The sequence below is a fragment of the Erithacus rubecula genome (genome assembly GCF_903797595.1).
Source record: "Erithacus rubecula genome assembly, chromosome: 6".
Taxonomy (NCBI): Eukaryota; Metazoa; Chordata; class Aves; order Passeriformes; family Muscicapidae; genus Erithacus; species Erithacus rubecula.
This window is the reverse complement of record NC_136688.1, coordinates 5780339-5795490: the sequence shown is the minus strand read 5'-3', so window position 1 is coordinate 5795490 and position 15152 is coordinate 5780339.

Genomic DNA, 15152 nt, shown 5'->3' with positions numbered 1-15152 from the left:
AGGTACTTGAATACTTAATTTGCTATATTCATAAAAATACAAACCAAACTAAAATCCTACTGTCCCACAGCATTACAAACTCATAACACCATCCCACACTTCTCTGACCTAAAAACAGAAGTCCCAAGGAAGGTGAAGCACCCATGGGCTTGATAAAACATTTTCCTGTGGGTTGCATTCTGTGCTTAGATTTTGCATTTGTAGTCAGGGTGTTTGGCATTTCAGGATGTGAAAATGGCCAGGACGAGGTCTCTTGACATCCACAGGATATGGTGCCATATCCAGTCACACTAAATATTTCTATCTTGTAAATGTATCTAGACTAGAAAATATGATGTATGGTAGGGTTTTGTACAGAAATGAAGCTTGTCCTTTGGTACAAGGACAATTTATTGTACAATTTATGTACAAGTAGGTAGCAGATGCCAAGAGCTGTCCCAGAGGTTGGTCCCAGTTGTACCAAGTCTGTGAAATGAAGGTTCTATCTAAAACCAGCAACACTGACTATAGTTTAGTTACATTTCTAAAAATGAATTATTTCTACATAATGAAAAAGGAAGGAATGAGTTTGAGTCCTACTATTTATGCATCCACACACAGCAAATATTAAAACCATCTACAGTTACCCTAATGTTACCTAATGCCTTAAAAGCTACACTTTCCAGAGTCAGGTTGTATCCAATAGTAACAGTTTCTAGAATTACAGTATCAAAAAACTGCTCAATAACACCCTACCTACTTGCTTGCCTGGTGAAGTACAATACCAGTGAGGGAAAGAATTTTTCAGAGATAATTTAGTTTCTAAACCTGGTGTGTTTTTCAGTGAGAAAGGCAGGGACAGAGCAGCACACCAGGAGTGACCTCCCCATTCTTTGCCATCAATTCAAGCAGCTGTTAGTCTGAGTGACTGCACAGCAGTTGCTGCTCAGTCCCCGTGCAAACAATTTGTATTTACTCAAACGTGTATTTCCTCAAACACATAATAGCTCACAGCTGGTGTCTCCCCAGGAGCTGCCCACAGAGCCATTTCTGTGTTAGAGAAGGTGCCAGTGCATACAATGCAGAGTTTCCCCCCCAGCATCTCATTTCACACCCTCTCTCACTATCTTATCACTGCTGTTAATAATACCCTGAGAAGAGTGCTTCCATTTTTGTGCTCCCTGTCACCAGGGCCGTGGCAGAAAATGGGATGGAGGCACAGGCAGCCCTCTCAGCCTGGAATGGGGAGCACAGTGGAGTTACCCCAATTCACAAATGCAGGGCCCACCCAGGAGGAGAGGATGAGCCATGGAGCTGAGCCCTGAGCAGGGAATTGCCATTCACAGGAGGGCAGTGCCCACTGCAGCAGCCCTGAGCTCCTGAGCCCATGCCAGTTCCACTGGCTGTGTTTCAGTACCATGGAGCAGTGATCCAACACCTCCTAGAACACACAAGGATTCACAAGCACACTGAGCTGCACACCATTTCCTCACTAGAGGGAGTCTCAAGACAAGGATTGCTGAGCCCTCTCCAGAGCTCATTAAGAAGCAGAGTGGTAGCATAATAAAATAGGATGCTGAAAACAGAATGATCCCTCAAACAGCCAAACAACAGCAGCTGCCATATCTCAAAAAGGGCTTTTGGGTTTTTTTCCTTCTACAGAAACACATTTCTTACATTATGCTGTTTCCTTTTGAAAGGGAACCTGAGAGTGCAAAAGAGCACTGAGCTAATGATCTTCCTGAATAGACACCTCTGTACCAAGCTTCATCTCCAAGTACAGTACACCACAACTGGAGAACAACATGAAGATTAGCTGGTATTTAAAACCCCAAGATACTGACTGTGAAAAGCATTTTACATTTTTACATTTGCAGATTGAAACCACAGTGCTAGAGTAGGATCCTGCACATTAGTGAAACCAAAACAGGCAGCACCTGTATTTTTCTGGAGGAAACAAGATTATACAGGCACCAGATCATGGTCACTCCTGAGGCTGCTTAAGAAACAGCTTCTTTGGAGGCAGATGCAAGTTGTTATTTTTTTCCCCTTGAGAATTCTAATGGTGAAAATTGCATATTTTAAAGCCAGTTCAGGGATGCTGCTTCACTTGGTCTCTGAAGCTCCCAGGGAAGTATAATCACCAAAGAACAGCCAAGAAATCTCATAAAAATCATCCTGTTAAATAGGAAAACTCAAATCAAAGAATAAGGAGTTGCCATCCAGGCACATCTTAAATTTATGAGAAATTTCTCTTTATCTCTAGTTTAATTGTCTGTGTTCAGCATCATATTACTCACTGCATATAAAGCCATGACTCAGTTTCAACTACAACAGCTTTATAATTCTCAGCCTAGAAACCCTCTTTCTATTTTTACTTTTTAACATGAGGAAAGTTAAGTGCTGTAAAAATTCATTTATTATAAAATATGAAGGAACTTAAAAAATCACATATGCTACTCATAGTCTAACTGCCTGTATTTTAACTTTCTGCTTTGTTTTCAGATGAGAAAAATAACCAGCCAGTTATCCATCCTGATGAGTAGCTTTACTTTGATCTACAGGTGAAGACAGTATCACCATAATAGTCTTTATTAATTTATCTATTAATTATTTACAGGTCCCAAGTTGCACTTCAGTTGGCTCAGTCTGTGGATTAGCAGCTGCTTGTCTTGGGCTGAGCTTTCCTGTACATTAAGCACCATCAACCACATCAGTGGCTTCCAGTGTCTAAATTTCAATTCTGTGTTACAATTTCTACACTGAAAGCTGTTCCTGCAGATGATTTATTCTGAGGCTAAGAGGAAGGGTGAGCAACTGCAGCCAGCACTGGAATATTCCTTAACTTGGGGTACTTGATTTTACCCCAGCTCCCAAAAGCAACACTCCATACCTTTACCCCCTTTTTACTGCCACACTCTTTTACTTTTTCTTAAAAGCAGAAAGTTTTCCTTTGGCTCCTTGGCAGCTGCAGTTGGGCTGAAGATTTCAAAGCCATCTGTGCCTGACGTGGCACTGCAGACCCAGACCCTGCCAGCTCATTCATGTTCCATCAGCTCAGCTTTCAGTCTAGACATGCCCTAAATGTTTCAGATGTCTCTTGGGCTCCTCTGGACAAAGCCAGGGTGGCACCAAGTGTGCACAGAGCATTTTTTAAAATTTCAAAACAAAACCCAAACAAATAAAAGTTTGTTTTACCCCCTCAAAAGCATATTGCAGCATAGTAGTTATGAAACATGGGAATAATTGTGCTAGGACTAGAGGCAGTGCATTCACACCCTGCCACAAAGGGCTGGCTGAAGAGATACAGTTTGACCCAAAAAACAGCTAATGTACATTCTCCTGCTCATGCCTGATGCACAGGTGCCAGCAGTAGAACTCCAAAGTGATAACTCCCAACTGCTTGATTACATGGTTTCTTTATTATTAAACCATGACAAACTTAAGCATCTAAATAACCCTTTCACAAACAAATTCACAGAGAACAAACTTTGGAGGCTGCCTGGCTGTAGCTGACTCTCAGCCACATATCTGGCAACACTGGTGGACTAAAGACTATTTAAATAATGGCAGCTTTTCAATTAAGAGATTGTAATTGCACACTTTAAAGCAATAAGGCAATAAAATACTTTAATACACTATCACAGTCCAGTATCTAAACCTCTGTAAAGTGAAGAACCAACTCATGCTTGTGAGTTGAAAAATGAAAAAGTAAATTCCAGCTTATTTTAGGCAGGCACTTGCACTGTGTAAATGCAGCTCACTCCCCACATTGCTCCTCAAGGCTGCCCAGAAGCTGAGCAGGCTGTCCCACTCTTGGCTAAGTGTGTACCCATACAAGGGTATCCTTTTTCCTTTACAGCTCCTCAAAAAGTGGCATTGTTCAAAGCAAGCACAGAAAAGAAGCATTTAGAAGGAGCTGTTCTGAATCATGAGCTTGTAGGCTTTCATCCCAAATCATTACTACTACAACTTTTTATCTGAAGTATCCACAAGAGAGGAAGGTTCACATTTTCCTCTGACACACAAAGCAGTGCTGTGGAAGAAGACAAAGCAATTCTGCTAAAGAATCAGAAGGATCTGAAAGCTTTTCAGTTTCAGGCACCCATAGAGGACAATGAGACTTTTGTGCACTGCTGGTCACAGCCACTGGATCTCCCTAACCAGGAGAAGCAAACACATCTTGGCTATTTCTCCAGGGGAATTTAACATCTGCACTGCGTGCAATCATAAAGCCCATCCAACCCCAACCCTCTTGTTTTTGCCTGTGCTCTGGGGTTCCAGCATGGGCTCCTTAAATCAGCACCTTGCTGTTCTCTCATGTCCTGATAAAACTTTCTATAAATCTGGTGATTTCTATTTTTAGCCCCACTAGAGCTGAATGGACAGCTGCTCTGAAAACTCTTCAACTTGCACAGCCCATTCCTTCTTTCCTGAAGGAATGGAACTCTTTAGGCAAAGAGATGATGAGCATCTCTCAGAAGGATCCTCTGCAGATCCTGAAGTTAAAGACAAAGATCTTTTACTTGCTGCTGGAGACACAACTGCATTGCAAAGACCAAATTCCATTTTCACAACCCCACAGACAGCTCATTGCTGATGCTGCACACTCAAAGGGTACTGCAAGGAAATCCAAGGTGATTCTCTCATCCTGCATCCTTTGGGCAGTGTGCTGATGCCTTTCTCTTAGAAAACTTCTGGAGAGGACACACTGCCTTTAAAGCTGTGCTAGCTCTGCCATGAGACAAATTGGCTCCAAGTCTGCCCTGGAGGGAGGTCAGGGCAGCTGTGTCCTGCATGTCCAGCTTTATAAGCACTGACACACCAGAAATAGAGTTTTGAGAGAGCTGGACCTAAGGAGCAACACAAGTGCTGCTCTTGATAAGATTTCACAGGATTTGTCACAAACTATCTTAATAAAGTATTTAGGAAAAAACCAAATAAAATCCCACACAAGCCTGATTGTCCCACTATGAGACATCTACAGAGCACTGCACTTGCAAACCAACACATAAAAAAAGAAAAATGTAGATCTAAATCTAGCCTGATGATTAGATTAAGCTTAAAAACAGAGTTAGCCTGAGAATTCCAGTGTCCATGGCATCTGTATTCCTGTCTACCCTAGTGAAAATCAGAGAGCCTTATCCACTGAGCAAAGGTTTACTTATCTTTGAAGGTTTTAAGAAACTCTTACAAGGAAAAAAAAAAAAAGGAAAGAATAGCTCTTGGAATTTGTGTTTTCCTGAGGTAGCATATTTTAATAGGATGACACTGACCCTTTAAGAGAAAATAAATAGATTATTCCTCCTGCAGCAGGGGAGCCACTTGTACTTTGTAATTTCTAAATTTTAAAATTGTGCTGGCATAGCTGTAGAAAGGAGAAGCTGAGAACTTCATAAACCAGGGAAAATAAAATATGTAATTACATGGTACATTTGTTAAAGAAGCCCTGCAGTTGGAGGAGTACTAAATTAACATAAATAAATGCATTTTTATAGCCAGAGGACTAAAGGTTAGTTGTGTTTAAGCTGTCAAAAGAACATTATTTTTCATATTTCTTACTGAGACTGAATTCTTCTTGCTTCCTTTATAAATAACCAAATATATAAATGGCAAGAGATAAATAATCAAGTTTTTTTTTTACCTCCTTTTCACATCTTTATCTACTTATCTAGCAGTAGGAAACACTCTAGTTTCTCTGTGTGCAGAGACTAAGTTGTTTCTGACCTAAAGAGATTAAAATTCAGTGGTTATTGGAGGAGGATATAATCAATGTCACACAAGAGCTACTGGGCCACTCAGGCAAATGCTTCTACCTTGATCCTGTGCTTCAGATGACACTACAGCTTTCATATCTGCCAAAAAGTAAAGTTGTTTTCAAAAATAATAAAGCCTGGAGAAACCTATTTTTATAAAGGAGGCATTTCTAAGGTTCTCAGGAACATAAAATAAATCTCTGCTGCTCTCTCACTGGAAGGGCAGCACAGAGCACAGTTTGATGCAATTTGTAGGGGACAATAATTTAGTTTCAGTTATACAGAGTCATTTGGGCCAGGAAGGTGCAACTCATGAGTCACTGTGCAAGCACAGTTCAGCCCAGGAGACCCTGGCTGCAGATTTCTATCAAATTAATCCATCCAGTGCTCCACAAGATCTTTTCACTTGGCTTATTATTTTTGCTATTGAGAGTCTCTACACAAGCTCCAACAAACTGGTATAAACAAAGGCTGAATTTTATTTGGATTTTTCTTTGCTTGAATTGTTTTATTTCAAGTGAGTGTAGAATGTTATATTCCCCACTATGAAATGCTGAAAGTAAAGTGGCTGGGGGGAAAAAAATAAAAGCCACAAATTGAGTTCTGTTATCTTTAATCCTGCCATTCCACCACCAATTTGTTTTCCATGAGATCACATCTGACAGGAACAATTTCTCTTTCCTTCTCCCCTCTCAACCACAAGATGTAATTTCATATTTACCCTGCTGTAAAATCCCAGAGGCTAGAAAGCACTATAGATTTTGCTTTTCATACTTGAGGACTAGCATGAGACCTCTGCCTGGGGTTGACTTCTTAACTAGTTTGCCCTCAAACTAGAAACCTTCTCCTTTTTCTGCAGCAAAGTGACAGAGTTTTGGTTGGTGGATGATGGTGACTGGGCTGAAAACAGCCTGCTCAAGTCAAGTGATTAATTGCTATCATAGTGATAGGAGCCATACTTTGGTCTTATTCCTGCTGCCAGGAAAAAAAAAACCAAAAAACCACTTTTAAAAAGGAATAACATTTCTTCCTTTTAATATATCAGTGTGACACACTTTGTATGTACATAGGAGAGTGCAGTGTCTCACTGAACACCCAAACATTCTTTTGCTCTGGTGCAACTCCTTCCTCTGCAATAAATCACTCTTGGCTCAGTGTCCCAGGAGTATTTTACTGCAGAAGCTTTTTAAAGGAAGACTTTCTCTTGCAAAGTCTTCTGTTGTCTCCACTAGATGACAAATTTCTACACAAACCACAGTCAACAGTGTGTCTTGGACTTTCCACACCAAATTTTAAACCTGGTAGCATCAAACATGTTTAGGACAAGCCTATCAACTCACTCTTGCAAACTGTATTATTTTATGATTATTTGTTAATTCTTAGAAGTTAGTTTAAATTTGGACACTTGTTTTGCAAACACTCAAGCTTGGATAAAGGAATAAGAGATGCCACAAAGTTATTAAAGGTATTGGAGTCTTACCTAAAGCAGATCATGTCTTTAAACAAGTATTTCTGTGTGTCAGAAAATTGTGGAAATGTTAAAAATTTCCCACCCCATTGTGGCAAAGAATGAGCTGTAGCTTCAAAATAAGCTTCAAAAAACAAACTAACAAAACTTTGCACCTCTAAGTCACCAAGTGAAACCTCTCAACAATTACTGCTCAGTATTTTTTCATTTATTTAAACAGCCTCAGGAAAATGAATGAAATGTGAGTGCCAGCACACCATTTTAGCCAGGCATTCTCTGAACCACATCCAGACTGTTTTAAGCCAGTGGAATGACATCTGTTGAATTTAGCACACTTTGGAGCAGATTCTCTGAGAGACAATGTGAAAAGCAATGATCACTGGTACTGAGGAATGAGAGCAACATTACTAAAAATTTTTTGTAGGCTTGTATAAATTGGGAAATACTTTTAAATGTGAGATTGTGAATTTTTCTGTGGACACATTAACTTCCTTTAATGTCAGTAATATCAGTATAAGAACATTACTATTGTAATTAACTTAATTCCTGCCTGCTTTGTAGAGGAAACTAACAGGGCTGCTAATAACTGCATCTGCTAAACAACAAAACAAAGGCACAAAAAGTCTCTATAGTTTCAGAACAAAACTGTAAAGGCCATTCTGATAACATCACCCCTGAGCATGATCCTCACCTCAGCAGGCAAATATAATTGGAACATTTGGTAAGTGAGAGGATCCAGCAGCTGCTGGGCCCTATATTGGTACAGTACTCCAGGTTTGGGATCAGCAGTGTGCATGGAATGGGAAGAAAGAGGCAAGATCTGTATTATCCATCACCACCACAGGTTAATATAAGTAGTTTTTAAACCAAGTTGGTTTGTTTTTTTTTTTGTATCTGAAAGTCAGCTGAAGGTGAGGGATCTCTGGCAGTCCAGAGATAAGGAAAAAGGATTTTGAACACACAAGTTTTACAATGGGGCTGCTCAAGGCCAAGTCCAAACAATGGGAATGAGGCAGCAGAGAGTCTTATATTTATAGTTGTCTCTTCAGGTAATTATTTAACATTACAGGACATGAGAGAAATGTAGAAATTACAGTTTTAATACTAAAACACAAACCACTTAGCCATAAAGTGACACATTTATGGAGTGGCTTCGCTGCCAAAACATTTATTCACTTCCCTCTGAGAAGAAGAAAATAAAAAATCCTGGTCCATCCAGCCAAGAAGCAGTTCCCACTTTGGAGATAAAAGTGTTCTTCTGCACATTCAAAGGCTACTGTGATGTGACTCTTCAGTTCTGGGTGTGTGGAAGGAATAGCAAAATGGATGAGTTTAGTTATCTGCTTTAAGGGACTATTCCCATTTTAGAAAAAAAAGTAGAAAATAAGGGCTGGATGAGGATAGGTCTGGTTTAATCTCTTATATAACTTGCAAAAAGCAAATAGAGTGAAGAATGTAGGTTCAGATGTGAGTTCCTACTGAAGATGAGACTTTGGAGGAAACACAAATTTTAAAATTTGACTTAACTCCATTTAGAAAAGAAAATGGAGGCTTCAGTGAACACAGAGCACACAAAAGAGTAGAAACACTTGTGATACCATTGAAATACCTTGGTAGTATTGTAATTTAAGAGTTCTGACCATGGGTCACAGGGCTAAGACATGCTGGGGAACTTCTATTTCTATTTTTCACCTTAAACAAGAGCACAACAGAAGTGACACACTTTCCTGGCTACATACAATAATGAGGGAAGAAATCAGGAAAAAGAGTCAAATTAATAGCAACTTTGGTGTAATTTAAAAAAGGAAACATGAAAGGACAACCTTGCAAACCAAATAATCAAGTAGCATTGCCAAAGCATCTATTTAGTAAAGCAGGTGGCTTCTAAATGTAGAATATCCAGGCAACATTTGATAGGAGAAAACCTGTGAGAAAGTAACAGCTACTTCCTACAGAACCATTTCTAAAGACAGATACTGACTTTGGAAAAATACCTGTTTACTGCTTGTAATTTAAATAAGAATTTGTCATCATTTTACATAAAGAAGCTCCTCTCTGGGCACTCTGCTCCACCAAAATCCATACAATTTGTAAGAACATCACTCTGATCTTCCTACTCATCTCACTGCTTCTTTTCTCCACCTATCCCATGAAACAAACATCACTTTACCAATTTTTACTCCTCAAGTTATAAAGCTAAAGTAGAACTAACAACTTTATTGTGCCCATTACCATAAGCACACACTCACCAGCAGACAGTCAGAAATTATGACCAAAAAAGAGTTGGAAAAGAACCTCAAGAGCAGCAAGTCCAAATGTTAGCCCAGCACTGCCAACTCCAACACTACACCAGGTCAGTCAGCAACATATCCACACAGCTTTTAAATACATCCCTGGGACACTTATTCAAATTCCTGAGCATCCTTTCAGTAAAGAAATTCTCCCTAATATCCAACCTAATCCACCCCTGGCACACCTTGAGCACATTTGCTCTTGTCCTGTCTCTTGCTATTTGGGAAAAAGACCAACACTCACCTCTCTACAGCCACCCTTAATGCACTTGGCAAAACCATGACATAAACATTGAACAAACTCAATATCTTAGCAAAATGGTTACACAATATGCACAAGAGCCATGTTCTCTCAAGCTCGAAAAAAGGGAAATAAACCAAGATTTTTACTCACAAGGCAAAGGAAGAAGTTCCCAGGAGATGGTGAAGCTGAGAAACAACATCACTACTGCAGCAAAGGCCCCATCAGAGGCTGTTTGAGGCAGCTGCTCACCTTATTAAACAATAGTGCTCAACCCTAAGAGGGAAATCCTGGTGCTAATGAACTCCCTGGAAATCCTTCTTGGATTTGAAGGCCCAGGATTTAAAATGGAAGTTGAAGTTCATTGATGTTAAGGGTTCCTGCTACTGGCACTGATGCTCACTGCCAATTTTAACTCCACTCAGGAATAATATTATTGTGAATAAAACAATAATGGCATTTATAGCCCCTTCCTACCCTCTCTTGGGCAAAGAGCAAAGGCAAAACTTATAAGCAAGTATTCACATAAAACAGTGAATGAACAGCTAGAGGAAGAAAAGGGTGTTCCCAGTGAGGGAAGGGAAGAGGGGAGAAGTTTCTCTGTGGGCCCCTCCAGTTCTGATGGGATTGCCATTTATTGCTGCTCTTCTCTGCAGGGAGAGGGGCTGGATAGGAAATTTCACAGGGTGGTGTTATTTAAACTCCTGCATTTAAACTCCTGAGTGAGGCAGGCACAAAGGTCAAGAGGCAAGTGGCAGAGAGGAGCTGCAGGTTTTTTTTTAAAAAAATTTTTTTTTCAGGATTTTTGAAAATTCTGTTTAAACTGAGTCATTTGCCTGTGATCACTCATTAAAGTCGTGCTATAAATTAAAACAGGAGCATAAGGCAGAAGAACAGGCAGCATATCCTGCAGGCACCCCACAGTGCTCAGAGCAGGACAGAGCAGTATCTGCAGCCTCTCAAGAATGTCTTCTGCTCTTTTAATAGTTCTCCTTAGTGGGGTGTGGAGGTTTGTATCACGTATCTTTCTCCCCTTGCTGAATCAAAAATAGTGCTCTGAGTCACTGTTACAGGCAGTCAGTCTCCAGCCATGCTGAGCACGAGTGCCTGGTCCTGCTGGGGTCCAGCTCCCCAGGTCTCCTTCCCCAAGGCTCTTCTCTGCCCCAGTAAGGGCTGCAGGGAGGAGAAAATCCCTCCCTTTGCTGCAGCACGTGCTTCTGGCAGGTTGGATCCAAAAATACCCTGAAATGGGTGGGAATCTCTCTGCTGCCTTCCAGGATGCTCAGATCAGGGCTGTAGGGTTGGAGAGGTCCAACCTGGAATGGGGCAGCTGGCCCTGGGTGAATGGGGTTCCACATGGGAACATACCCTGCAAAGAGCATTTATCCTGCCCATGTTTAATGGGAATGTCAGTATGACATTGAGCACAGAGAGAGGGAAAAGGTGTGACTAGGGAGCCTTAAATGTAGTAATTTTTAACTTTAATTCTTCTCCTTAACCCTATTCTGAAGAGCTAAAACACTCTACCTTCTACTCAAATCTTCAAAATTAACAACAGGGAGCATAAATCCATGGTGGTTTATCAATATCTGGCTCCTAAGAATAGATATTTCCATGCTTTGTACAAGCAATCACTGTAAAAGTTGCAAGCTTGGCAATTTCACAGAAGTTTTTGGGTTTCTAGAATCTGTTTTAAATTTGTATTTCACCCCCCAAACATTCTTGTCCCTTGTCCCAATCTGTGCGAGCACACCTACAATAATTACCCTCGGGGTGACTAAGGTACAAAGAGTGGAAAAAGAAGGAAAATATGGAGAAACAAATTCAGTTTTCCAAAAGCTGTTAATTACTCATTAATTTGATATCATTAACTATTAATACCTAACTAACCAGGAGGGTCAGACCCCAACAAGCCCTCCCAGCACAGCTGCCAGCAGGGCTCTGTTGTGTCTCGTACCTTGCTCAACCAGCAGCAATATTTACCCACTGGTTGAGCAATGCTGATCCTGCCCAGGCTGCAGTCTCACTTTACAGGGCAGCCTGGATTTTGACACTGACCCTGTTGCTAATCTATGCCAGCATGTAGACCTTGGCCTTGTTAAAGACTCTCATTCCAGCCTCTCATTTCTGCTTTTTTTCCCTGATCTCTCCTCTCAGCATCGTCACACCTTTGCTGGTGCTTCAAATTAAAATAGTTTATTACTGCTTGACATTGTCTTCACACTGTGTAACTTTTGTTTTTAAATGTATTTATTTTTTATTCCAGACTCCCTTTTCCCTTATAATGTCATCTCTTGAGTTCACTTCTGGCTTGTATCTGTTTTATAGGGACATGTCCTACTGAAGTGCAATGCTATAATACTCTACTTATCATGTGCCTGGAGGGATGAAGAGAGAAAGTCAGACCTTGTTATAATCTAATTTTGTGTACATATGTTTGGATTTCATTAGGAAATGCAACATGAACTGAGATGCCCAGTGGCTCACCAGCAGCTAGTACAAGCATTTTAAAACCATGGCATGTAAGTGTTCAGCAGTCTCCCTTTCTGATCACCCAGCTCTGTGATCCTTCTCTCCACCCAAGCAGCTCCACAGGTCTCTTGGGGCACACAAAAAAAGCAATTCCATGGACTCCATTCTGCCACAGCCAAAACTCATCAGTCTGGACTTCCTACTTGTATCCATGCCCACACCTCAGCCAGGGCAAGCCCTGGGCAGGTGATGCAGCCTCCAGCTTCCCTCCCACCCCTCTCTGTGCCAAGAACTCGTGGGAGCCCCAGCTCTCCCCAGCAGGATCCAAACTGTGGTACCACCTACCAAAAAGCAGGTGTGGGCTGAGAAAGAAAGTTCAAAAGCCCACTCACTTGTGAGTTCAACTATGGAAAACACAATATTTGCTCACTGCTAGGAATGAGGAGTTTTCTGTGTCAAATGATAGCACTGACGCCTTCTGCAGAGCCTTCCCACGGAGAATGGGGGTGGTCAGCAGAAGGATGACTCTAAGGAAAATTGCAGATACCTGTGCTCCCAAATACCTCATCAGTGCCAAAATGAAAGGATTCACAAAAGGAAGTGATACTCTTAGAGAGAAATAAATATGCTCCTCCTTCCTTGCTCAGCCCCCAAAATGCTTCTGAACATTTTAAATGGTGAAAGAACGGGAGGATTTTATAGCACAACAATCCTGAGATTCAAAATCACCAGTTTTGATTCAAATCATTCACTATGGTGATTTTAACAGCACAAATCCTGCCTTCCTCATAATATTATGGTGCTTCTCTTCTGCAAGGCTTCAGAAAAATCAGGCAGATTTTTGAAAAAGAAGTGACACTTAAGATGGTCCTGACAGCAGCCCAGTGAACAGAGGCTGTTTCTTCCCATCCTTTCCCTCCCATCTCAGTGGGAACAAATAGAATTTTCCACCTCTCAGCTTTACAGATTTCCCCGAGGTAAAGAGAAGCTTGCCTCAGTTCCTGGAAATAGTTGCATGGTATGGCTGCTGAAACTGCTTCACATTTAGGTCAAATCTTGAGAAGAGCTTTAAAACTCGACCAGAGCTGAAGTGGTTTTATGAGAGAACCTTAAGGTGCATCTTACACATTGAAATAAGGCACTGAGGAGACTCATGAGGAAGCCAAAGATTTCAAGCCACTGGAAAGCCAACTAATATTTTTTGTGAATGACTCTTGTGAGAACAGAGCAGTGATTTTGTGGCAAGTGAAAAAGAACAATGAACTTTCAAAGGAGCAGAGGTGCCTGGGAAATGCAGGGAGCTAGACTCTAAGTGCCCTCTGACAGGCAGTGGGAGACAGGGGCAGGAAAAAAGGCAAAGCCAGAAAATAATGTGACAATGATTTGCTCTTACAGAAGAAATTTAATCATGTAAGGCATTTAATCATGCCCTATTTTAAAAAACTGGGGGGTGGGGGGGGTTATGATTACAAATATAAAATGTGCCTTTCCAAATTCTCCTTGCTGACTACTTGCTAATGCTAGTTTTACTGTCATTTTGTTGTGAAACTCATTTCACATTTTCAGAGCTGTTCACAGAATAATATAGCTGTATTGAGGAGCTGAGCAGGCATTTATTCCTGTAACTGGCAGTCTGATAATGCTTCATAAAACCAAAATACATAAACAGCAAAAACATAATAAATAATTTCTTCATTTAACCCAATACTTGATTTCACCCACTGATTGTTTTATTATAGATGCCTGAAAATATTCCATAGTCACTATGGAAGTTTTCTTACCCTTTGGAAAGAGTTTGTCATGTAGTTACACTGACAAGGCATCAGAAATTTGCCATATCATTGCCAACACAAACAATTTAAGGTGCCTATTGTGAACTACAGAACACACAGGACTTGATACTAGATCCTCCTTGAATAATTAATTGTGTTTAAAGTAAGTTGGTGCCTCTCTGCACAGCCTGGGCAGGCAGGTGTGGGGTCAGTTCTGTGATACTTCTTTAGGTTTTTATATGGACACTATGTATTTTTTTGCCTGGGTGGCAGTTTGCCCTGTAGCTAACACTGCTGCCATCTCCTAATAACCCCGTGTAGAAATAAACTTGCTGCTGTCACAGGAACTCCAGAGAGGGGATTTGCAGTGGGCGAAGGGGAATTGTTCCTGTTGGCACTGTGGGATGGAGGGAGTGAACATGGCTTCTTCATGTTTGCTGGCAAATGACAGATCTTGGATTCAGCTGAAAACCAAGGCAGGCACCAGCTGCAGAGGGAGGCCAGGATGAGGTTGGAAAGGGAATTGTTTCCTCAGCAGCAGCAGCAGCAATGTTTTTGACACAGCATCCCAGAAGCGACCACGCTGTCTTGTACACCCCTCTTTCCCCTAAGCACAAAAAACCTTCTTTTCTTTTACAAAAGGGAAAGGAATAAAAGCTTTTTCCTACTGCATGCAGCTATATTTTCAGCATTCAGCATTCACTGTCCTTTCATTCAAAACATGTAATTCTATTTTTATTCCCTGACTATCTAGCAGAATTCACCGTGACCCAAGGGAGAGGTTAATTTTTGGACTGAATATCCTATTGCTGTGTGGCTTGGAGAGAGGGAATGCTGCTTCTCTTCGTTACAAAATTAAAATGCAGATTTTTTTTTCCTATTCATAATTAATATCAACTGCATATTATCTGCTACTCCTTTTAAAGGCAAACCATTGCTTACTCTCAGAAAGGTACGGTACAAAAAGGTATTCCTGAATGTTTTATTTTGGAAGTGTAAAGGCTTTTAAAATAAACAAAAGTAAATATTCAAATACATTTCATACTGCATGTGGTAGGAGTGGCTCCATACAACACAATATGGATGATGCAAATCCAGCAGTTAATTTCTTTGAGACATACAGTATAATGTAGAGACACTTCCAGATCTGTTCTCGTGTCATTGCCTGACCCC